Below are 23,522 nucleotides of genomic sequence, written 5' to 3'. Positions count from 1 at the left end.
CGAGCGCAAGTGTGGCGACCGCATTGAGCGAATTTCGTTGCACTTTTGGGAGGGCAAAACCAGAAAAACCGCTCGCATGCCATTCGATTTCCTCGTACAAGGCGAGCGCTCGTTTATCTATGTACGAATGAGTATATGCATGTGTGCTTATGAATTGCTGGCTGCAATGTACGGATGCCAGTGGCGTCGCTGCTGCAACAGTGGCAGCTGTGTGAACTTGCCAAACTGGCTGCTGCCGGCGCTGCCACTGCTGCTGCGGCTACAATAGGGTCCCGCTGCACTGCCGCGGCCATTGAAGACGCCAACCAACATCGCCACCTACTGGCTTTGGTTAGCCCAGCGTTTGCGTTGGCTTGACTTGGTGGACTGGTTGGCTCGTCGGTTGCTTGCCTGCTTGGCGGGTTGGCCATGTTCGTGCGTTCGCCTGCTGCCAGAACACAAACAGTTTGTGCGGCAATTGCGAAATGGACGGTTCGTTGTTGCGGATAAACGTGTAATGGCGCGAGTTGCATTTTTTCGGCGAGTTTATGTGAAGTGCGCTTGTGGCATATTATTCTAAAATATTTATTATTCATAATTAATGAAAAAATTATTGCGCGTTCAACTGTTTAAAACGGCGAATTGCGAAAAAATTGCAAATAATATCTGCTCTTTGAACTGCAATTTCGGTTTGCTGTGAAGTTATGTTTGAGCATTGCCAGTAGAAGACAAAGCTTATGAGCTGGCCTGCGAGGCAGTAAAAATTCAAAGCTGTTTGGCAAGTTTTGTGCCATAAAATTGCATGCAGAGCATATGATATACGTTATATAAAATACAGTTGCAAGTGGCAGGATTGAAGAAAACTATAATTTTTCCACAGAAAAATAAAAAACAAAAATTTTTCATAAAATTTTTTTAACAAAAAAAAATTTAAAAAATTTTTAAATTTATTAAAATAAACTTTAAATAAAAAATATACAAAATTCCAAAAAAAATATTTGTGAGACGTTTAATTTTTTTGTGTGTGAAAATAAAAAAAAAAAACCCCAAAATAAAACTTGATTCAAGTCTACATCATATCATTTGGCAGCAACCACTTTAAAAGCGACCTACAGCATCAATCATCTCAACAGCTGTTACATTCAAAAGGTTAATTTTGCAACAAATTACAACTGCATACTTTTATATTAAGCGCTAACAAGCAACGCCTACCTTTCTACCATATATATTCTTAATCTATATACCCTTTTCACTTAACAAGCAGAATTATGAACGCCTAGGCGTTTTTGCCAACAGTGACCCCAAATAACTCACACCATTACACAAAAACACACACAAGTATATTTCAAAAACACACAGGCAAATACAATATGAACCTTTCGCGCAATCCATCTACTTCGCTGCTATGATTTTTTCTTACACACTTCTTACATCCTTTAATATGTATATATGCATGTCTAGAAGCTCCCGATTTGTCAGCACTTTTTAAGGTTTAGTTAACATTTTCCGGCTCTTCAATGATTGCTTTTATTAACGCTTACCTTTGCTGTTTGCATTTCGCAACTACCTTCAATTCCTCGCTTGGCCTTACAAGCCTTAGATTCGTTTACATTTATTAAGCTACACTTTCATACATACATCCATACATACAATCATTTGTAGATACTTTCCATGCCAGTTAGCGTTCTACCCACTCAAACTCCAATTCGTTGCTAACTTTTTGCACGCTTCCATAGTTCAGACACACTCACAAACATATAACCCTTGCTTGACTGGCAAGGTAACTTATTGCCGGTCTGGTTGTTCTGGTTGTTCGCTGGTTACTGGCTGGTTGACCGGCTGATTGTCGTTACCGTGGTTACGACAGAGTTGAAACGATTTAATAAATGTTGTTAACCCTTGAGTGCTTGGTTATATGAAACAATTTCAAAGAGTTCCCAACGTCTGCGAATAAAGTGAAAGTTAAAGGTTTCAGTTACCTTTCAGCTATGATTTTGAATACTACTTACATAACCGATTTTATAGAAATTTTGTTTTTTATTTAGTATTATACCAGAAAACTAAGCGACATAATTATTAGAAACTATGAAATGGCAAATAACAATTTTGGAATGGTTTAAAATATTTTAACTGTAATAAAAATCATTTTGCTAAGAATATATTTGGAGTCATATAAATGCGTATTTTGTAAAAAATTTAGAAAAAATAACTATCGATATAAATAAATCAAATACGAGAACTCATAAGTGAGACCTGAGATCAGTAGTAACTACTCAGTTGTGAGCATTGTCCATGTCAGCTAAGTTAAAATATAGCTTACTTAAGCGACAATTTTTCGAAAATGAGACTATTTGGCACATATATTGTGACGAAAAACACAATTCGAATTATTTATCAAAATTTATTTTGTCGCCTTCAAAGTAAACCCCACTAAATGAACTTATGCCAATTTTTTCCAGTCCTCGAAACAATTTATTGAAGCACTTTTTGGTATGATTCAGCTCATTCAGCGAATTTTGTTTTATTTCGATCGATCGAGTGAAAACGGCTTCCACGGAGCGGGAATTTCAGTTGCGGAACAAGAAAAAATTACACAGAGCGAAAGATTTTGAATACGGCGGTTGATCGATGGTATTCTTTGCGTTTTTGATTTTTAATCCGGTCACAATCGTGACTCGATGCAATCGTGTATTAAGTATCATAGTGCAAAAACCATGAATTGTTCTTCCACAATTCCGGCAGTTTTAGACGAATGTTCTCACGTAAACGCCTCAGGCAGTTATAATGCTCGCCATGAATACGTGATCGGAATTAGCATGATCAAGCATGTTCAAAGACACCTATTTACATACCCAAAATATCCACCAAAATCATTCGAACGGACTGGTAAGAGATGTCGAGCTGTCTTGCCATCTCTCTAACACTTGCCTGTTGAAGCGCAAGAAGATCGTCCAGAATGAGGCATGTCTTCAACGGTCTCTCAGCTTGAGTATTGGATAAATCTGAATCACTGTAAGCCTTTTCCAACAATCGCAATGATTTCGCACATGCAATTTGCTTACAAATACAAAATTTAAATAACAATTTCTTGATATTTTTTTATCACAATGTTTATTCAGCCAAATATTTTTAAAGAGAGGCAGCAAACAAATTGTATTATTGTAAAGGTCATTGTGATTAAAGTGCATCAATTTACAAAAGCAATTTTCACTCAAAAAAGGATAGGTGGATAGTTTTCAGCCCTTAAGCTTGACAACCAATTGACATTGATGCTCAAACCAATGAAAACGATAACGATTACTTTTTACATCAATTTACGATAATAATTATAGAAAAACTTACTCACGACAAACGAATTGAATTGAAATGTAATCGAAACCGAAGTCATCAGCTTGACTTTGAATAAATTTTTTAATGTATGGTGGAAAAACAATGCATTGTCGATATGGCTGCATTTTTTGTCACTGACATCGATATAGTAAAACCGCAAATTATATACATAAATTGATGATATCATGATTTCCAATACGTTATCTTGTTTTTGATAAAAGGATGTCCAAAAATTAACGCAAGATTGAAATTAAATACAAGGTGTCCTAAAATGAAAAATGGAACGTTACACAATAGAACTTGGCTTCCTTATTGAACAATACTTCAAAAATAAAGAAAACTTGGCGGCCAAAGTTGGAAAATTGCATTCAAAATATGGTCGATGTAGTGTTTTGACTTCATTAAGTGTGAAAAGATGTTGAATTGGTGACAAATTTAAATCTTGCGTTAATTTTTGAACACCCTGTATAAAGAAAAAATAGGAAAATAACGTTAACTTCCGTTCTAGCGAAGCGATAATACGCTTGGCAATTTATTCCAAAATTATAGTTACGATTCTTTTGTTATATAAAGCTACACATTTGCATCTTCTGACCATAATCTTTTTCTTCTACCTACTCTACCAATTACACAGTGAAATATTTGATTCGAATTTCTATAAATTTCGAAACTATTGTTAAAGAATATTTACAAACTATTTCCAAACATGATTTTGGGCAGCAAAATGAAACTGATTTATTCAGAAAACGGAAAGAATTTTTCATTTTCAATTTTCAATAAATTATTCTTGGAACACAATTACAATATATACATATCTAACTCTCTCTCTTTAATCCCAATAAAAAAAATATTTTCATTGTAATACGTTTGCTCCGTAAGTTTCAAACACCAACTACCATTTCGAGCTTTTATACTTTCTAAGGGCTTTTGCCAATATTGTGAGGTTAGTAATTTAAGACAATTTTTTCAATTACGAGTTGAAATAAGATGGAAATATAAGTTGCCTCAAAACTATTCCCTAACAAATCTTTTGAGTTTAGAGATCAATTTATAATGAAAGACTTATAAACTTTAAACCTATATTTATTCAATTTCAACCGATGCTTATAAATAATACGTCTTTTGGAAGGAAGGAATATTAATACACTTAACAACTTTCAAAATGATTAAGACACACTTTCTTTCGAATATTTAGAAATCATTATCTTCGCCAAGATTGAAGAAAACAGCGTGTTTGGTCACATGTTGACTGGTTGACGCAGTGTCGATTACAAGTGCACTTAAAGCAATACGCAAGCCTGATTAATGATACTCGTTGGCGAGGACCAAGCGTGTTACAGGGATGATTTATGAGTTGTGTAGTGATCTCATAAGCTTCATGAAACGCAAAAAAAATTGAAATAATCCTTGACAGGCCGTGGGGTTATCAGCGATTGTAGGAAAAGAGATTGTCCGTACACATATTGGTTGTGTTTAAAAGGGTTGTAAAATCGACACGACAAAACCGTGAAGGTGGTGAACTGATTGGAGATCATTAATCAAATATGAGCGCATTTAGTAGTCATTATTGGTTAAAGTTGGTTTTTTTTGCAGTATTCCAAGACTTTCATTAATGAAAGAGTTGAATGTTTTGGTAGAGCAGCATTTGTTGGACTTACTGTTACAAAATAAATAAAGAAAGCTGGAACAGGAGTTTACCAAACCCAGAAGAAGAAGAGGAGTCTTACAATAGTTTCGAAAACTTAAAATCAGATGGAAACTATTTTTTAGGAGATTAAACTATATTAGAGGACTTCTTCTATTCCCTAGTATTGACTGCGTTCCGGCTTTTAATAGTCAACTGAAATCCACAATGTAACCAATAAGAATTAACTTATTTTGTTGATAATAAAAATGTGGAACTAAATATTCTGAGAGTCTTCTTTGGAATACACCTGTAGATTACTAACCGAACTAAAAACGAAGGTTTGCACCGAAACTATAATGCGCTTTAAAAATGCAAAATGTTCCTTACAAGAACTTTGATCTTTTGTTTGTATCATTGTATCATTGCTTAGGGTCATGCCAAATTTCATGCAGATATCTCGTCAAATGAAAAAGTTTTCCAGGACTTGAATCCGATCATTCATTTTGTATGGCAGCACCAACATATGAATAGCTTCTAGGTGAGAAAGGGTCGGGTGCAAATTTCATTTCGATATCTCAAAAACTGAGGCATTAATTCGTATATGCACAGCCGACAGGCGTCTAAATCGACTTAGCTCATCACACTGATCATCTATGTTTGGACATATGTACTTATATACTTTCTAGGGTCTCTGATATTTTCTGTTGGGTGTTATAGACATCATGGTATAACAAGGGCATACCATAATAATATTGGTTGAGACTGGACTGGCTTAGACCTCAGTCGGCTTTACAGAGACCCACTAAGCATCAAGACTCAACTGCGTAATCCATACCAGTTTCTGGAATCTCTATCTAGTCCTAATTATTTTTAAAGAACTATTGCTGCAGTACCTTTTTTTCGAGAAATGTTTGGCAAGTTTTCAGAACCATCTCAGAATCAAGTCAATTCCGTCAATTACTTTATTGTCTTACGAGTTCTTTTGTTGCGCATTTTTTCACTAATATTTGGAGGGTTTCAGACAGACATTTTCTCTGATCATGCAACTCAACATAAAATGCATTTTTGTTAAAATAAAAAAATATATAAGTATACTAAAAAGAGCAAAACTTGAAAGAAGCCCTGCCTGCATCGAATTACATTATTATTCTCTATTCTTCCTCATACCGAAATAATTATCCAGTTTTGTCTTCGCCGAAATGCAGCTGCCGCACATTTTTTTCCCTTCACTCCGACTCGCTTTATACACTTGTTTGGCATAATCCGTTTACAAAATATTAAAAATAAACTACTACAAACATATTTACAAGTTCCAAGCAATCGCTAGGGACCGGAGCCGTCGAGCAAAAAATTTCACCAACACTTCTGTGGCGCGTTTTTTGTTGGCAATTTTCGGTTGTCGTCAACATTTTGCATATTTCTCATTTCAAGTCGCCAAACTGAAGTTGCTCCAACTGACCAAGCAGCCGACGACAAGCCGCAGAAGCAGAAGGCAGCCGAAGCGAGACACTAGCAAAAACAAGACTCGCTAGCACCGACTAAAGCTTGTTATGCGGCATGTTGCACGTTGCTCGCTTGGCGCACATACACAACATACGCGTTGTGCTGCGTGTGTGTGCGCGTATGAAATGAGCTGAAAGCCGGTTGCGACCAAAAGGACCACATTAAGAATTTGAACTGAGGTAAATAAATGGCAGCAAGTCGGCGGACTCTGCGGAGTAGATGAGGCAACATTATGATGTGCGGCGCAGAGTTTATAATATTTTTTTGTGTACATATAATATACATATGTGTGAGTGTGTTGCGTTTGTGTGTGAGTACCAGCAAAGAACAAGTTCAAAAGCAAGCGGCTCCAAATTTGGAGTAACAGCAAAGAGAGTGCTTAAAAAGCAGCTGCGACACAACGCTCCACTCGAGAGGCGAACAAAGCAGGAATGAACAACGTTTTGCGGTTACAATGCAGGGAATGTAAACCTACATACTGGTTTTCTTATGGTACATACATACATATAAAGATACACATGTTTGTGAGGCGATTTTGTAGGAGGTGCTGTGAAAGCGGCGAGCAGCGGCAACAGTGAATAACCAGAAAGTCGCCAAAGAACTTTCCACATACTTACTTATGCATTTACATACAGGAAAACATACACACATAGGCATATATACATACTCAGGCATACATACATACGCACATATAATACAAGCAAACATACACTCATAAAAGGCTTGTAAGCTCGGATGAGTGCCCCATCCACTGCATGGACTTTAGACGGCACTTACTTCGTTTGCTGGTACTGCTTTTTCGCAGAGATGGAGTCATCTTTTTGACCACATTTCAACGCTTTTTTCGTCTACTTCGGCGGCGTTCACTTTGCATGGCATTTTCTGGCATTGCTGGAGTTGTTGCTAATTTTTTTGCTGTTTGTTGATATTTTCTGCGATTTTTTTTTGCATATTTTCTGGCTTGTATTGTTGTTGCTGCCATGGTGAGTTGGGAGCGCAAAAACTTGACGAAATTTCAGCGCATATGAACGCTATGGTTGGAACAGAATGAAATACGAAGGCAACAACACTCAAGAATTATTCGGGATAAGACTTTTCCAAATTAATTTACTTTGGTTATGAAGTTATAAGATTATTAGAAAAAAACTTAATTCTGTGTATTCATATAGTTCCATAAGAAAGTGTTCTAAACAATTTACTAAGATACTAATTCTTTCCTTCACATTGTATGTATTATTATAGTCGTATTATCGAAATTTGACTCTAAATTTGCCGATATCGCCCAATGGTGTATGATCTTTAGAACGTTGTCCATCATGTTACTGGTTGTTTCTGGAATCTTTCACGTCACTAGTACGGCAATATTGTTTTCATAGGTTTGCGTGTTTTTCTTTACAATTTTTTGAGAAGCTTAGCGCCCGAGTAACCATAGGAGTCATGGCAGCATACCCCCCGAGAAGCTATTGTCTGAGGAATCTCGTTCCTGCGATTAGCATATACTTTGACGTGGTGCAGGGGCTAACCACAACGATAAACCGATGTCTGTGATTCTGTACAGCACTCCTAAGAAGGTTTGCCATGCTTACGATGACCAAGAGCTGTCACCACTTAATTCAGGGTGTTATGCGAATTCCGAGTTCGTTCTGAAGTATATTTTTATTTATTTATTTTAACGAAGCCTTTCCAATACCGGATCGAATTGAGAAGTAACAATGACCTTACTGCGTCAAAAGGCTTTGGCATGGTGGAGCTTTGTTTTCTTTTATTTTTGTAAGAAAAAGTCTGAGCACACTTAACCGAAAACTGTTTGAAATAATACATTTTGCAGTCTTGCGTGCAAGAACACTCAGTTGGATTCTTGCAGGCAAAAAAGTGATTCAAATGGTGTTTGACGTTCCGTTTGGGTAAAGTGCTCAATTCTGCGAAGATCGGAACACGTAAGAGTCCAAAGGTGCTAAGTGTAGCGAATATGGTCGGTGTGGCAGCACATCCCTTTCAGGTAAGAAGAACTCTTGGCGAATAATCATTCTTGTAAGATATCTCGCATTATCCTGGGGGAACATTACACCTTTTTTATTGATACATTTTTGCCCCTTCTGTTTGAGTGCATTACTCAATTTGTCCAGCTGATCACAATATATTTCAAGCTTCGAAATTAACCTTGCATATTTCATATACTTCTGAACGGTCGCGTTAGAGAAATTTAGTCTTTAAGCAATTTCTTTTGACAATTTGCATCGACCAAAGGATTTTATTTTATACACATCAGCTTCAAAAGACCTTCCTGGTGTATCTTTAAGATCGAAATTGCCAGAACGAAATTTTGCAAAGCGATTTTGACACTGGCAATTCCACAATCAAATCATCAATCATCATATTTTCGCCTTGTTTGGGCTGCATTTTTACCTTTTTGATAGCAAAAAAATAAAATAAGCATAAAACGCTCTTTTCGATATTCCATCTTCGATACTGCACCAAACAAAATTATTCCTCACCGATTATGTCAGTTGTTCAAATAAACGATAAAGCGGTTAAGTGTGAAGTTGACTGTGAAAAAGCTGAAAAAATCAGCTGTTGTCATCAAATAAAAGTACATAGTGAACGACCAACACATAGACAATTTAGTCTATAAATCTGATATCATTAATGAGCATACTTAAAACTTAACCCCATTTTTTTGGAAAATTTCTCCAAATAATGGTTGTTCAACATCTTGAGATGTCGGATGAAAACAAACCCCTTTCAAGCTCTGAGAATTTTACATCTGAAACTAGAGACTTATTTACTTCAAAAATGTCAGAAGACAGGTCTGATTATCGTTATGTTAATAAATAATCGTTAGAATCTTATCAACTTATATAAAACAACATATAACGACTAACTGAAATCACAATCGTACATACTTACATATATCGATTTTATAATATTCACAAACGAGTGTTGGTATATGAGCATAAATTAGGTTTACGTGCACAACAATGTAGCGGTGAAACCAAAAATCAACAAAATATACACAAAACAATACCCCTCCCCTCTCCAAATAATGTATTCGACCGCTGGACAGTCTTTATAATATTTAATGATGCAATTTTCACCTACATTCTTGCCGAGCACCGCCTACAAACACAATTTTCAAGCAAAGAAACACATACAGTTATGTCGCTAAGTACACGTGCATGAGTTTATGGCAGACCTTTGAGCCGATTCAATAAAAAATGCATTAGTATAATAGAGCAATATGGAGACGGTAAAAAATAATGCATAGTTAATAGCCGAAAAGGCTGAAAACTACACAACACAGTGTTGAAAATGGCGTAACGGAGATTTTAACTATCCCCACGCTCGATGGCCGAATTCGGATCAAACAGTTATTACACGAAATTAAGTAATTTGAGTCATTATTTTGAAATTAGTCCGACGCTCACACCACAAGTCGTCACAAATATCAATACATTTCGTGCATAACGGTGCATAAGAAAGTAGTAAGAGAAACGCCTAGGTGTAACATAAATACCTGCACAGACTTATACACAAACGGTGCCATACCTTTTAATGGTATAGGCGATTATTACACTAAAAATTCGTGATGGCGGACAAAGCGTCAATTTTCACCTTTAATTTTTTATGATTCTATGTATTGATTATATTTTTGGGTATAAAAGGACTCCTCAGTTGGAGAGCCAAAGCTTTGAACAGCAGAAAGCACGTCATAGAATTAATGACGTTATTATGTGTACAGTTATATAGGACTATGTACTATATACATACATATTTATTTATGGATATTTAGACGCCATTAATCACTTACTTTGAATGATAGCTACATGCTATAGTTGCTCGACCCAAACAAAAGGAAAATATTTCATCAAATAAAAAAGTTTTAGTTACAAGAACTTGATTTTGATCATTGGGTTTATAAGGTGCTTGCTAAAGTTTGGAAATAATTCTCAGAATAAGAATAGCTCTATAGATATTCCTTTAGATTTAACTTTTATGGATCAGGACCACATGATTAAAGAGAGATATGATATTATTTGATTTTTTTTTGAAAGTCATCGCTAAAATGAAGAATTTTATAGAAAATATTTGTAAGTGGCTGAGATTGTCTATAATTTGAAAGCTTCGGCCATCACATAAGAAAACAGTTAAATATTTAGTGTGAACGGTTCGAGAAATCTTTTTTAGAAAATCGAAGTACTCGCTAAAGTAATGGATAACTATTGAACATTTATATTTATGGTTTATAGAAGTATCCTTCTGAGTATTAAAAACTCCGTGACAAACTTACGAACTTTTTCCTTAATTTTTAGTACAATTATATGCCCACAATATTTTCTCAAAGTTGGTAAAGTTCCCAATGGCAACCGTGTGTAGGAGATAGAACCTTTGGAAAAGCGGCCTGTCAGGCTAAAAGTCTTACGACGGTCGGGCACTTCAATCTTTTGTCGCGTTTTTCACGAAATTAAATAAATAAAATTTTTAACAGTCCTTTTAAATATGGTGATCTCGTTATTAATCTAAGAATTTTTTTCGGTTACAACTAATTTCTTCAAACCGGTTTGTGGTAAGAATTAGACCTAAAAATCATACTATTTTGGTTGCAACTATGCCAAAAAATTATTTTCTTTTTGCAAATCCTTCGATTACTCACGACCTACACTTACATATGTACTAACCGACGATTTTTGTTTTTATTTTTTGGATTGAAAAAATTGTTAAAAAAGGAATTTTTTCGGTCGTCAAAATCTACGTAACCCCTTAATATCCTCTGTTCAGGGAGTAAAAATATAAAATATCAGAAACTTAGATCGAAAAATTATTTTGTCTCCTCTCAGTAATTAAATTCTTGACAAATCTAAGTCCCTGTTGTATTCGTTGATCTCTATTATTTATTAAAATTGGTTGAAAGACTCTAATAAGGTTAATTTTACTGAAGATGCTGTGTAAAAAAGAATTTAGAACATTTTTTCCAATGCAAAATATGAAATTTTAATATAATATATTTTGTATACATTTTTTATATTGTTATTAATATTCACTGTAATATAAATTGTACATAAAAATTAACAATTCGTCTTAAAATTTCGTTTATTCTAAGAAAATACGTACCCTACAAATAAATGTAATAACCAATACGACTCTAATCACTTTTGGGATACTCTATTGAAAGAGACAATTTTATATCATCAATTCAAATTATTTGACTCACCCTTTAGCGCTGCTATTTACATACATACATATGCATGTGTAGGAGTGTATGCGAAGTCGACTGCACACTCTCTTTGCTCTCAGTTTGCCAATTCGTAGTGCGCAAGCAGCGCTGCACCGAAGCATCATATTTTTCACTTTTGCACAAACACTGAATTTCACACTTCAGACAACAATTTATTTCATTTATATACTTATACTAATTATATTTTAATGCACTTTACTAAAAAATACAACTTATTAACACTTTATTTGACACAAAAATTACAAATTAATCACACAAACACAACTGCACACAGAAGAACCGATTGAAATCAACCAACAGCGACGCTCGCTAAAATGTAACTGAGTAGCGAAACAGCTGACATAGTAAATAGATGGGATAATTCCAATCTGTTCGGTTGAAGTCCTGGAATTATAATGAACATAGTTTTGTGACAAATCATCTGAAACGACAACCAAAATTATGCAACGAAATTAATGCTTGATTGAAATGTAAAATTTTTTTAAGGATATTAATATATGGCATAACTAGATAAATTAATAAATTAATTACTCCTTTAAGTTGAAGAGAGCTTTACTTTTCTTCTTAGAAGTACAAGCATACACATGTATATATAAAATTATAATTATTATATATTTTCCTAATGAAAGTGGTTAGCTCTTTGGCAGACGATGTGCCGACAATCTCAAATTCGACTATTCAAACCAAAATTAATTGTCATGTATTGCCTTCTCGCAGGGAATCTTTTAGATTAATAGGCGCCATAGTCACTTTTTGCCTGATTACTGAAAGATTTGTATCTTTACTTGCGCATAAACCATCACAGTGGAATACATAGAACGAGCACATAAAAATATGTAGGCTTCCAAAACGTACGGAGTGTTCTTCGGTACCAACTCATCTGCGGTCTTATTTCATTTAAACACATGTCAAGAATGTCCAAATTGTTTATTTAAAATCATCAAACGAATACAAAATTTATTTAAAAATTATTATTGAACGAATTCACAATTTATTTCAAAGAAAATTAAATTAATCTTCAAACGCCTGCTTGCGACTGCTCCGTTTGCTTGTTCACTAACGAATGCCTCTCACTCGTTAAAACTGTCTGTGACAGCTCGGCCTTTCCTGACATTTCGTCCTGCAAGGACGATTCGTCGTCTTCATCGTTGCCATCTAATTCAGGGCTCAATGTACACCATGATTTTACATGATATCCACTACAAGTGTTACAATAACGTCTTTGAGTCTGCGTTGGGTCTGGTGGGTCTTCAATGATGTATTTATCGTAGTTATTTACCTTCGTAACGATATATGGACCTTTGAATACTGGATCCAGTTTATGCGACTCGCCTGTCGCATTATGAAAATAATCGATGACCACTAAGTCCTCAATATCGTATTTTCGTGGTGGCTGATATCGTTTGTCGTAACGGGGTTTCCATTTGGTCCTCTCCGCCATGATGTTGCTCGTTGTTTCATCTCGTTTAATATCAATATCTACGTTATCTTTATCTTCATCATTCAACGTTTTTTCAATCTCGTAAATTTCTATGGGTTTCCTCCGTATTTGGATGTTACCCGATTGAATAACTAAAATACAATCTCTCTGGCATAAAATATCTCTTCCAATAAACACATCGTATGGCATAAATTCATCAGGTACCACTTGCAATTTTGTATTTATTTTACAGTCAGCTATTTTCAATTCGACATCGATATCTGTAGTGCTACAAACTGTTGCACCCCCAAAACCTCTTAGTCTCTTATTGCAAACTTTCTTAGAAACATTGGCTGGAACTTTCGACTCTGTTATGAGTGAGGTATCGCTGCCCGTATCAACAAAAGCTAAGTATTGATGACCGTTTAATTCCACGTTTGACATTAGTGGTGGATATTTATTCTCACTTACAACTGTAGCAATTGTTGGCTTGTCGGAACAACAAAACTTTGCTTCATGCCCTACCTTGTTGCATTTACTGCACCTAGCTTTACGTTGCGGCTTGGAACATTTTGCTGCGATATGCCCAAATTCATTACAATTGAAACATTTGATTAAATTCTCGCCTGCATTCGTATTTTGAGCAGAATAGTTGTTGAAACACATATGACTCTCTATATTCTTTGGCGACCATGGTAAATTTGACAAGCTCTCCAGTGAGCGCAACAAATCGTTGCACGTTGGTAAACTCATTGCCATAAGAGTTCGAGTTAAATTACTATCGTTTAACCCTCTAATAATGTACGCATTAATTGACGCTTCGTCAATCTTACCTCGTCTACCAATATTTAGCATTGCAAAATAATATTGCGTTAACGTCTCATTTACATGTTGTTTGCGCTTCAACATTTCCGTGTGCACCTCTGCTGCGCTGATTGTAAATGGGAAATCATGTTGGAATGCTTCTACGAAAGCAGACCAACACTGGAACACATTTTGTGCGTCAAGCCAATCTTTGGCGACACCTTTTAGCTTAAACTGAGCTGCTAACAACACTTCTTGCTCACACCAACTATATGCTCGTTGTAGTTGCGTTATTTTCTCTATAAATCGCTCCGCAGTTAACGTTCCTCTCAATGGGTCAAAATCAGGTAACAATCCAATGATTTCGTGGACTGTACTTTGCTTCCATTCACGTTGTGTCGTAGTTCCCAACGGTGATAACCCTATTGTCGTCGCTGTATTATTAATTCCATGTTGTTGTGGAGTCGTACACATTGCCGCCTGACCAGAAATTGTGTTATCAGATGAAATACTTACATTAGCCGGAACAGTTGTTGAACTTGTCGCTAATGTTGTATGTCCCACCTGAACTGCCACAAGATCACTCACAGACTTGGCAAGGCCCGAAATCATATCTCGCATATCGTCAATTTGCTTCTGAATAGCAGACACTTCACTGCTTTCTTCAATTTCTTCAGCATCAATTTCTTCCGATCCGTACATTTCTATCAACTGCAAAACTTTCGCCGCTTTATTACCCATAACTGTTGCACCCTGGTTTTGCAACAATTTGTTCAGTTGATCAACCCTAAGCGCATTCAATTTGATCATTTTTCCCATATTTTTTTAAGTTTTACTTTATTTTCCACAAACGTTGTCTGTTGAAATTTAATTGCCTCCGTTACGAATTGCCGTCGCTTCCGTGCTGTTTAAACTTTATTCGTCGACTTCCAAAAATTGAATAATCTGCTGCTGACAATTCTGTCTACAGTTCTTTTTCAAAATTCTCAAACGTTGTTACACTTGAAAAAAAAAAAAAAAAACTAGTTGCCTTTGTTTTTTTTTCAAAGCTTACTTCGATTACGTTGTATTCGTTTTTCCCTTTATTCGTTGGGACTTTTTCCGTTGCCCTGGACAACTCTCTGCTGCCTCTCTTTGTGATATTCTCTTCAAACACATAAAATCGTTTGCACTGAATTGTGTTCACTCTTTGCCCGTTGAAAATTTACGTTTCTCGTTGGCATTGAAATGTTTGCAGTACTCGTTGAAATTCATAATTTCTCACTGTCGTTACAAATAATTTCTTACTCTCTTCCTTGTTTATTCGCTAGTTACGCCGGCGCTCTCATCGCTTGCAAAATTATTTCCAAAAACGTATTCTTTTCCACAAATTCGTATAATTCTAGGATTTTGGAATCCCACTTCTGAGATGTCAAGAATGTCCAAATTGTTTATTTAAAATCATCAAACGAATACAAAATTTATTTAAAAATTATTATTGAACGAATTCACAATTTATTTCAAAGAAAATTAAATTAATCTTCAAACGCCTGCTTGCGACTGCTCCGTTTGCTTGTTCACTAACGAATGCCTCTCACTCGTTAAAACTGTCTGTGACACACATTTGTAGCAGTATCCTTCTAAATAGGTAAAGATTGGTAGAGTGCATATTACTTCACAAAACTATAATTTAAAGTCCTATTAATGACGGTACTAAACCTTTTTCAACTACTCGAAAGGACTGAGAGAAATTGCGACCAACATGATGTGCTTAAAATGACTTCCTTCATACCGCTTTGGAACGAAAGTGATAGAAATAGAATAAAATTTGAGGTTCTGCACCACGACCTAGGGTCTATTGTGCCCTCCTCTATATCACATGACCTCCCAGAGCCCCAGCAGCCTGAACAGATCCAGTAGTTTGCCTGGCGCCAATGAGGTGATGTGATCCCTGCTGATATATACTGAGTCCAGGGCCTTGAGCCTTTTTCCACAGATTGCTGTGCAATCTACGATTAGGTGTGCTGGTGTTTCCAGCTCCAAGTCGCAGAACCGGCAGGTAGCCCCGGAAGACCATGCCCATGTTGGACAGGTGCTTCCTGAGCTTACAGTGCCCTGTGTAGACTGCGACGAGGAGACGGAATTTCTCACGGTTCATTAATTCTTTGAACCTGGAGAGGTTATATCCTCCTAGAAGCAGCTTGGCGTGATGCATCCTTGCTGCTTGCCGCCAGTACCGCTCCTTCTTCTCTCTCTCCTCAGTGCGAAGCAGCTCCTTAAGAGTGTGGGGTCCTACTGCTATATATGGCTCTGGTCCCAACATCTTACGCTGCCGCCTTGCGTGCCATTTCGTCGGCCTTCTCATTTCCTTCTACTCCCTTGTGCCCTGGTACCCAGATTAGGTGTACCCGGTTGCGCAGGGACGAAAGTGAAATTCTGACGAACAATAATTTGGTGATTGCTTTCCATTAAATTTCTGACTAATAACCTATATTTTGCTTATGGACAAAGCTTGATCTAACGCTCTTAAAGTTAAAAAAATATGGCGTCGTTTTCTGTCCCTATCGGTCTACTTTTGTAGCGACTCTATTGAAAAATGGTTATATCATATCCAATCCCAGAAGTGAGGGGTTCGTTTTCATTCAATTCGTCTCCGTTTTACTTCAGCCTACACAAGGGCATGCCATTTTGAAACGATTGACGGATGAAAACCGAATAGAGACGAAGGTCCTGAAGGCTATACCGGAAAGAGACTATTCCGACTGTGGACGAAAGTTTGTTTTATTGGACGAGGATTATTTTGAAGTGGATGAAATTGATTTACAAGAATAAATAAAGAATTCACATTTTATAAACAAATTGACCTTACTTTTTGTACGCAGATATATTATAAAAAAGCAATATTTTAGACGTATTTTTATCAGTTCCTCGTTAGAAAACTACCCTATAACCTTTACATTTTAAGAAACTCACATATAAAAATTTAAAGTTCCTTATTTTCTAAATATTCATCATTAACGCTGACATCGCCTCAGCACATACGTATCGCCCACCGAACTAAACTCGAACTTCCGACTTCGTAACAATTAGTTCACTCATAAAAATTGCACACGAAGCACAGACTGTGTGAAACAATGAAAAGCAGTTAATAAATCTGTTATTAACTTGAAAATTGTCTAGACATTCAATGTATGTAAAGTACAAGGGCAAATAGAAATTAAAAACGCAGACACTTTACACCACATACCACAATTATATGCACACGCTGCGGGATTAAAATAGAAAGGGAAATTAACGAAGGACCGCGAGAAAAGCGAATAAAAAGTAATAAGAGGAAATTTCAAAACAAAAACCATAACCAACGAAATGTACAGGAATTTCTGCGGAAAACGACGGAATTTGTGTTGAAAGACGGCAACTTTAAATGTAGGGACGACGCTGCTGTAGAACAATGTGGGAATATGGAGAGGAAAAAACAAAAAAAGAAAAGTGATAAAGGGACGTGGGAAAACTGCTCGCAAAAGGAAGGCGAAGTAGGTTCATGAAGAAAAATAAGACCATAAGTACATATTTTAGGGTGGTTCCATGCTTCTTCTCCATATAGCAGGACTGAGATGATAAGTGACTTGTAGAGTTTGGTCTTTGTTCGTCGGAAGAGAACTTTATTTCTTAGATGGATTTTCCTTGTTTGAAGACTATCGAGACGATTTTTAACAAAAATAAATATTTATTATAATATTAGAGACTTCAAAGAGTAATTTGAGCTCTTTCCTCGGGTTAGACACCTTCATTGTGTATATGGCCTTCGACAGAATTATCAGTAATACTTGTAGATGGAGTGGGGCTGAAAAAAATTGAATATATTTAATTTTGAAGGACAGCTTTCATTTCCATTCCATATATATCTACAAATAACTCCGCAAACATCAACAAAATGGGCCAAGCAATCATAAAAAGGAACGTTTAGTTTGCTGTTTGAGGCAAGAAGAACGTAGGAAGCAACGAAATGGACCAACAATGAAAAGGGGAATAGGAAAAGCAACGGGCCAACAAACAGAACACGTTTCAGCTGTTCAACTGTACGAATACGTGAACGTGTGTGCATGCGCGTTTGCTATACAGCGGAAGTTAAGTGTACGCATACTTGATTGTTGGCGAAGGCATGGGTGGTGTATATGTATTGGTGTCGTATGGGTGTGTTTGTGTAAAAACGCAACAAAGAGCAATCATCATTATCGTTAAAAGAGGCGCTTACAAAACTAGACAAATTGCCACTTTAGAGAGCTAACGCCGACAAGCGACTGAGGCCAAGCCACAGAGGTCTCGATGCCAGCTACGAGGATAATAACAGCAAAGGCAGCAAAAGAAAAAAGAGAAACTATAATGATAGTGCTGGCGGATGTAGCAGCAGTAGAAACAACAGCAGCAGCAGTAGTAGCAGCACAAATGCCAAACACATTGTCGGCGCACAGTTTAGGGACAAATTGCCAAACACTATGCGGAGTTCAAAGTGACTGGACGCGCGCTGGTACACGTAATAGTTATAGCTGGCGAGTGGCGTTGAAAGCGCATACATAATACCAGTGGGAAAATGGACGCGACAGAAAGCATACAAAAGTATACACTCATATACTTGTATATATGTATTTATAGACGAGTGAAGTCCAGCTATTTACAAAAGTCAAGTGGAGCACCGAAAATGACGTAGATGCGGGCAGATAGAATAGCAACAGCAGCCGCTAGAGCTGAGTTAAAGCACAATTGGTCAACAGGGGAACTTAAGTTGTGGCAGCAACAGTAGAAATATAGAGAAAATAAAACGTGCGAGGTCAGTGCTGTGGCCTGTGGGGAGGTGGCAGAATATTTTGTTGAACATTAGAACACGCAAAAATCCCGAAAAGTATGCAACAAAAACATAAACGCGCAACCAAATATGAGGGCGAGCACATTTGCTGCTAGAAGAGGGGGCGGGGAGAGGACAGTTGCTGTAATTGTATGTTGCGGCCAACAATTGAGCGATTTTTTTTCTACTCACTATGCGTTGGCGGCGCTTAGGTTGCAGAAGCAAAGCCGTGCTGTTATGAGGAGCCCGCAGAAAATGGGTAAACATGGCAAAAACAGAGAGGCAAACAAAAGCCAACGTCCATACATATTTACGAAAATGGTAAAATGGTTGAAAGAAGCAACAAGCTAAAAGCACAACGACAAACGAAGTACGCGCTGCCACAAACACACTAACAGCCACGCACACACAATCTTATATACATATAGAAGAAAGAATGTGTATGTGTGTGTCTGAGCGTCTAGCAAATGCGCAAAGCCCAGCACGCTCAGCAACTTCCGGCGTCCGAGGTTAGGGACGTGCCATGCAAGTTCATTATGATGGTGAAAGCTGTTGTTGATGATTAGGCTACCCAAAAGTAGAGCAAAAAAGTCAAAGCGTAGACTTACAAGCAGTAAAGCAAACAGACTAAACCGCGAAAGAGGCGGTTAATGGGTGGCTAATATGCAGTACGAATGGCAGTGTGACCGTTATATGCCTGGTTGTATGTGTGGGTAGTGGCAGTCACCGCCATTTGTTGTAGTACGCAGTTGTGGTTGTTGTTGTTGTTGCGTTTTGGCTTTCGCCATTATGTGGGCAAAAATACAGTAATAATCATAATAATGGTGGTCAGCACATACAGCGCGGCTGGCAAAAGCAAAAACAATGAAAACAACAAAAGCTAAAAAAATTGAAAAAACGCACACATACACTCACACAAAAGTTGTAACTTAAATATGCACGAAAGTTCAAGGTTTTGTTGCGCTCGAAACAATGTCCGAAGAGTTGGTTGGAAAACTGCACAGCGCGGCCGGGCATGCTGGCATAATTGCAAACGACTGCATAAAATGTATGCAAATAAAGATAATGAGAGAATGCTGTGTAGAAAGAATCGCTCGGTGAAGAGTTTTTTTTAGAATAAATGTAAAGCTAAGGACAAAGATAAAACAATTGTTGAGCGGATTGCGTGCAACAAAAGCACAAAACACAAATTGAAGCTGTTAAAATTATGTAATTATGTCTCGAGTTGCCAACAGCGAAGCATTTTTTGTATATCTAAGCTGGACTTAAACCTAAAATACGGAGAAAAAAATATTTAAATACATTTATTTTGCCTTGAGGCATCTTATTTGAAGAAATATTTTTATCTTATGAACAAAATTATGCTCAAGGTAGTAGCGGTTATTAGTTAGAGTAACGAAACAAAGCACATTTTTACATAAAAAATATAAGAGTTGAACCAAATTAGGTCACAGGGTTGAATTTCACTTATTTTACTGTAATAACACAGTGCTTAAAACCGATATATGTATAAGTAACGGTTAAAGTACTTGTTAAATTTTTGTTTGCTTTGACAACACTTTCATATAAATTAGTTAAAACAAGTAAGGAAGGGCTAAGTTCCGGTGTCACCGAACATTTTATACTCCCGCATGATAAAGTTATAATCGAGATTTCATTATCCGTCATTTACATATTTTTTTATTTTGCTGTAAAATTAATTACAATTAAATTCTGAGAGATTTACCGATATTTTCGGTGAAAAATTAGGTTAGGTTAGGTTAGGCACTGAGTTCTTCGTGTTCGATATCAGGGACCTTGAAAAGTTATAGTCCGATCACGACAATTTTTCCACAAGGGATACCTCAGCTCAAATACCGTATTTGAGTAAAGTTTTATTCCGCTATCATCATTGGTTCCTAATGTATATACTATACAGAGAAGGCATCAGATGGAATTCAAAAGAGCGTTATATTAGAAGAAGGCGTGGTTGAGAACCGATTTCACCCATATTTAGTATATGTCATCAAGGTGTTAAAAAAATGTTATATACCGAATTTCATTGAAATCGGTCGAGTAGTTCCTGGGTTATGGTTTTTGGTCCATAAGTGGGCGACGCCACGCCCATTTTCAATTTTTAAAAAAAGCCTGGGTGCAGCTTCCTTCTGCCATTTCTTCCGTAAAATTTAGTGTTTCTGACGTTTTTTGTTAGTCGGTTAACGCGCTTTTAGTGATTTTCAACATAACCTTTGTATGGGAGGTGGGCGTGGTTATTATCCGATTTCTTCCATTTTTGAACTGTATATGGAAATGCCTGAAGGAAACGACTCTATATAGAGTTTGGTTGACAAAGCTATAGCAGTTTCCGAGATATGTACAAAAAACTTAGTAGGGGGCGGGGCCAAGCCAACTTTTTCAAAAAAATTACGTCCAAATATGCCCCTCCCTAATGCGATCCTTTAAGCTTAGTTATGGCACTTTATAGGTTTTCGGTTTTCGCCATTTTGTGGGCGTGGCAGTGAGCCCATTTTGCCCATCTTCGAACTTAACCTTCTTATGGAGCCAAGAAATACGCGTACCAAGTTTCATCTTGATATCTCAATTTTTACTCAAGTTACAGCTTGCACGGACGGACGGATTTCAACTCTACTCGTCACCCTGATCATTTTGGTATATATAACCCTATATCTGACTCTTTTAGTTTTAGGACTTACAAACAACCGTTATGTGAACAAAACTATAATACTCTCCTTAGCAACTTTCAACTTTCAGTTCCATTTCCATTTACCAGTTATAGATAAACTATGGGTTAAGTTAACCAGCAGTTAGTGTGCAAATTAGGATTTTTGTTTGCCTTGACAGAAGTTTGCTTTCAATGCAAAATAAAATAATTTTCTGGTTTCCACTTTTAATGCAACCTCCGGTTAAGTTAACCAGCGGTTTATGTCCCGGTTAATTTTTTTTTTTTACATCACTTTACATCTTAAACAAGTTAGGGCAGGTTTCATTTTCTCCGCCTTTCAATTATTAGTAAACTGTCTGTTAAGTTAACCAAAAGTTAATGTACTGGTTAACTTTTTATTTTCTTTATAGCATTCAATAAATTTAAAGATAGAGGGCAATTTGGTCACATCGTTCTTCTCTTCCGTCGGGGTGTGAGCGCAAATCAGCGATATGTTGAAGAACTTCGCCTTGGTGAGGATTATGGCTAGGCCTTCATCCACCGGAGTGAATGCCAGGAATCAGCGACGGAATCTCTCTCCCACTACGGATACCACATTGAATTTTCGCAGTGCAGTAAATGCCACAGGACCTACTTGTCTCAGTTGTTGTCCCGTCCATCGCACTTATTGGATGGCGTTGATGTCGGCCTTTACTTTTACGAGTACATCAACCAGCTCGGCAGCGGCACCTTCCTAATTAAGGAAGCTGACATCCAAGGTGCAAATCGTAAATTCTTATTTCGTTTGCCATGGTCGTTATCAAAGGATGGTTTCTCTTCCGAGTCTGTACTTTTTCATTGGGAGCCTTTTTTACGTGGCGCGTCTCAAACCTAACGCACATCACTGTGGAGGGGATATTTCGCCTTCTCACTTTACCTCGCCTTCAAACGGATGTTTTTTGGCTACCCATAGGATACTTGGTCTAATTCCCAAGTGAATGACGATCAGAAAACTTTTATCACTTGCGTGAACTTCTACACATGACCCAATCCTCACATCCTACATAAATGATAGGTGTAAATTGATGGATCAGGAGTTTTGTATCCCACCCCCCGGTTTTCTCTCTATGGCTCTGGAGCCAAGCAGGCCTTAAACAATTGAGCCCTTATTTTTACTAAACTTCTAGAGTGCAGTTAAGTCTCTCGAACTACCAAAATATACCCAGCATGGCAACTCTAGACCAAAACACTGTAATTGTAAAACCTTAAATTAAGCACAATTGAATACTGGAAAGCGCGAAAGAAAGAGCAATTAGCGATGCTAAGGAATAACCGTTATAATCGAAAGGCAAATATTATTAATTTATAATTGTTTCGTCGTATCGGCGGAAGTAATTGAAGACTACACCGTTACTTTACGCTAACAAAGCGAACAGCTGTTGCATTCCTGACAACTTTTCGAGTAATCAGTGTGTATGTATGTATGTGCATATTTAATCATTACTTTGCAATGTACTTGTTGTTGTTGCAATTTTTTGTAAGAACTTTGCCGAGTTAAACGCTTTAAAATGCGTAACGGCTTAACAGTGAAGCAGCAAAAACGCAAAAGTGTTAAGCTTTTGCGTAAGTAGCGAACGTTGTTGTTGGCAGTACATATACACACTCCTACATACATATACAACGCTTGTCATTACTTTAGCCTACGTTGGCCATGACGGCGTTTAGGTGCAATAGCGTCGGCGACAGCAATTAATGGCACAATTAAAAAGGCATTAACAACGATTAAGCCCTGTGGCGAACTGGAATTAAGTAAAGTCAGCGTCGCTGCCGCTGTCAGCGCGTATGAACGCCTCAAAGTAGACAACAATCGTTTATATTTGTATTTACTTTGGTAATTTCTTCAGTTGTGTTAGCGTTGAGAGCTTTCCTCCTTTTTTTGGGAAAGCAACGGAATGCTTTTACACAAAAACAAAGTCAGGGTACAAAAACAAAAACAAATGATAGTCGAAAGAGCTTCATGTTTAACATAATTATAGCTGTGTTTGGTGGTTAACCGCTCATAATTCGCTTTTATGGAGAGCTAAACCGCATAGCCGCATGAATTAATTTCTCTGTTGAAAGCAGAAGTATTCAATGCAACATATTAAATATTTAAGATAAGGT

The 23,522-nt window shown here is 37.0% G+C and overlaps 1 protein-coding gene across 2 annotated transcripts in view; it reads left to right on the top strand.

The window, feature by feature from the left end:
• Positions 1-434: 434 nt before the first annotated feature.
• LOC105227319 (semaphorin-2A) overlaps positions 435-23,522 on the top strand; it is a 237,932-nt gene continuing 214,844 nt past the window's right edge. For both annotated transcript variants that reach the window (XM_049452246.1, XM_049452245.1), the window contains exon 1: positions 435-1,128. The gene's annotated coding sequence lies outside the window, so the exon portion shown is untranslated. The remainder of the gene's footprint in view (positions 1,129-23,522) is intronic.

This window comes from Bactrocera dorsalis, chromosome 3 (genome assembly GCF_023373825.1).
Source record: "Bactrocera dorsalis isolate Fly_Bdor chromosome 3, ASM2337382v1, whole genome shotgun sequence".
In the NCBI taxonomy this organism is placed as follows: domain Eukaryota; kingdom Metazoa; phylum Arthropoda; class Insecta; order Diptera; family Tephritidae; genus Bactrocera; species Bactrocera dorsalis.
The sequence above is the reverse complement of the archived record's forward strand: the minus strand, read 5'-3'. Positions and strand labels throughout refer to the sequence as shown.